The 3,418-nt window shown below is 51.8% G+C and overlaps 1 pseudogene across 1 annotated transcript; it reads right to left on the bottom strand.

Annotated features, from left to right (window-relative positions):
- Window positions 1-229: 229 nt before the first annotated feature.
- Window positions 230-3,011, bottom strand: LOC308587714 (P2Y purinoceptor 1 pseudogene; annotated as a pseudogene). Its single transcript has one exon. The product of its transcript is annotated as a P2Y purinoceptor 1 pseudogene (transcript).
- Between the last annotated feature and the right edge of the window lie 407 nt (window positions 3,012-3,418).

Here is a 3,418-nt window from a genome sequence, read left to right as displayed (position 1 = left end):
CTGGAGTCCAACAACTTTTGTAGGATCACAGATTCCCCATCTCTGTGTTTGGATAATGAGAGGTTTGCTTGGTGCAACAGAGACTCATGTCACATTAGATGTGGTGACTTAGCTCAAGAGCTCATTGACTTTTGTTGGAGAGGCTCCTGGTTCAATCCTTTCTACATGGACCGACAGCCAATCTTTCAAACAACCACAAGCTACCTTAAACTCAAGCAAATGCAACCTCTTCAATGTGCTCAGAACCATTTCAAAAAAAATATTTAATTCCTCATTTCAAAATATTGAAATAGACACCAAAGGAATTGGTACAAATGAGTAAATAACTCCAGTACAGCTATATTTGTAATCATCATAATGTGCCGTAAGGTCATTTGCACACATTAAGCAGTGATATTGTAAGCCGTACGTGTCTCACTGAGCTCAGAAGAACTTCCTAGGTAAGAGTGCATAAGGTTGCAGACTAACTGGTGTAGTCACTTCAGGATATACCATACTTTAGAGAATGTTGTCTGATTCAATGTAAACACTATAACACAGGCCCTCCAGAAACAAAACCACAAGTTTCTAGCCCTCAAACATTTTGCATAGCCCATTTCTTCCCAAATGTTTGTATTAATAATTTGTGGTCAAAAATGTGAGGGGGAAAGCGTCAATGAATTGTTGAAAATCCTGGATCTACAATGACTGCAATAGCATTGGCATGCTTTCTCCAGTAAAGAGAAATGGAAATTTTCACAGATAATTGAAAAGTGCATCTAATACAGGCATCTGGATAAATTTCCTGCTTATGCTCCCCACCAAGTGGTACCACAAATGTGGATATACATAAGGCTTGCAATCCTTCGTGTTAAGTCAGGTTGCTTAAATCCTATTGTCTTCAAATGCACAGGCCTCCAGTCATGGCAATTAGACATATACTGAGTAAACAGGTGCAGGACTATCAAATTGAGTAAATGAATAACTGTACAGGTGCAGAATGCTCAAGGTGCAGTGCTATAAATCTTGGCTGTGCATCGGACAGTTTCTGATAAACCCTTCCTTTCCGGTAAAGGACAAACACCACATTCACTCCACTATTGCCTCTGAACATAGCCATTCCAAGAAGCAGTTGCAAGGTTTTCTAGATCTGTTTCACTGGAGAAAACAAGGGCATAAAAGAAATATGTGCTTAAATCACATGCAATGGTGCCTCCATGACATATCACGTTTAGTTCTTTTAAAAACTACCGTAGTCTCTGCCCAGAGAGAAATGGATATTGCAAAGAAGCCCACATAAGCATTTAGGGTATGCTTTTCTTCTTCTAAAGTCAGTTCAGAGATAATTAGACACCTCCTCACATTCTTCATTGAGCATAATGCTTTGCTTATTTTGGTCCAAGCACTGCTGGTTTTGACTTTGCCAAAGATACCCCAGCGCCTTTCTCATCCTTCGGCCAAAAGCCCTTGACCGGGTCACCAGGTCCTCGCTAGCCATCAGGTACAAGAGAGGATTCACAGCACTGTTGAGGCTGGCCAAGCCTCGTGTCACTTGATATGCGATGTAGATGTTCCTCAAGGTCTGAGTGCAGGACCCCTGGAGCTGCCACCTCCGCGACAGCAAGTTGAGGTTCCTGAAGATGTGGTAGGGGAGGAAGCAAACGGAGAAGAGCACCATCACCAGCACCACCAGTTTGATGCTCCTGCGCCTGAGGATGGGGTCCACGTTCCGGTTCCTCTGCAGGACCAGGACCACGTGGCAGTAGCATCCCGTGATGATGAGGAAAGGGATGACGAAGCCGGTCACCGTGATGGTCAGGATGTACGGCAGGTAGGTCCCCAGGTTCTCATGCTCCGTCGTGTCATGGCACTTGACGCCCACACGGTCCGTCTTGCTGAAGATGAAGTCGGGAGAGAGCTGGATGAGGACCCAGGCCCAGACCACGGCGCTGAGCGAGACGGTAGGCCCGAGGGTCTGGCACCTGCCCAGCATCCTCAGCGGGTACACGATGCCCAGGTAACGATGCACACTGATGCAGGTCAGGAAGCCAATGCTGGCGTAAAGGTTCAGGTGGAACAGCAGGCGCGTCACCCGGCACCAGCCTTGGCCAAAGAGCCACACGCGGCCCAGGAGGTAGTAGGAGACCAGGAAAGGGAGTGTGACCACGTACAGCAAGTCCGCCACCCCAAGGTTGCACACCAGGACGCTGAGGGCGCTCCAGCTGCCCTTCCGAGAGCTGGCGCACAGGTTCCACAAGCCCAGCCCGTTGCCCACAACCCCTAGCAGAGAGACCACCAGGTAAATCGTCGGCAGGAACCACTGGGTGAAATCCGTGTTCACGGGGCACAGGAGCTCAATGTTGAGTGGGGTGGTGCCAGCTGTGGTGTTGGCCAGGCTGTCTATTTCTCCTTCCATGAGGTCCATGACAAAGCTGCAGCTGGGGTAGAGGAGGAGGAACCAGGGAGAGGAACTACAGAAGGGGATCCTGCCAGGACTAAATCAGGGAAAGGAGCAGGGGAGATGTCTATGCAGGAGGGATAGTTCCCAAGGGAAGGTTTAGGAAAGGAGGCAGCATTGGTGGGCGGCAGAGGCACCAGGAGAGCTTTGCAGCCTTGCCTCAGAAGGGAGGTCTGTGAATCAAGAGCAGTTGTGGGCAATGGACGCAGAAGGGAGCTAAGAACGGGAGGAGGAAGCAGAAGGTGTCCTAGGACAGGGTGATGAGGATGTGGAAACTCGAGGGAGGGAAGCGGAATGGACGGCGCTTCAGAGGAAGAAAAGGTGCAGGGTTTTTCGCCTCGACGGGGCGGTTTTGGAGGAAGAGGAAAGGGCGCAGGAGGACAGGTCTCACTTTGCCGCTGGTTTGCTTCGCTTTGCGTCCGATCTCCGCCTTCTCCGACTCCAGATTCGACTCGTGGCTCCGCGTCGCGATGGAAAGCCGACGTGCTGCTCGCGGTTGAGGCGTTGGCGGGGCCGCGTCCGCACCGTCGCAAGGGGAGCCTGTCGGATGCGCGCTGCTCCCGGAGCGCGGCGGAGTCTGCAGAGCGGAGGGGAGGTGAGACGCGACGGGACGGGACGGGACGCGAGGAGAGCCGGGGGCGGAGATGCAGGAGGGATCCGGGAGGAGCCCGAAAGTGAAAGTCCAAGCTGGGGTTGTTTGGGAGAGGGGAAGGCGGGCGGGGAGGGGGGCGCCTCGGGGGAGGGGAAGCAGGGGGCGTGGGACGGCCACCCTTCCCGTGCCCTCGGTTTGAACCTCGCCTTTGCACGACTACCTAGATTGCATTGGCTTTGATGCTGGTCCTCACCACGCGTTCCTGCTTTTATTTGTCCTGCGTTCGCGTAGGTTCTCCAAATCCCTCCAGGGAAACGGTTGTGCAGGATCCAAGTAGGTGAAGGACTTGGGCTTCATGGATGATGGCTGTAGCCATAACTTGCCACGAT

This window comes from Podarcis bocagei (genome assembly GCF_964188305.1).
Source record: "Podarcis bocagei genome assembly, chromosome: 5".
Taxonomy (NCBI): domain Eukaryota; kingdom Metazoa; phylum Chordata; class Lepidosauria; order Squamata; family Lacertidae; genus Podarcis; species Podarcis bocagei.
This window is presented reverse-complemented; position numbering and strand designations above follow the sequence as displayed.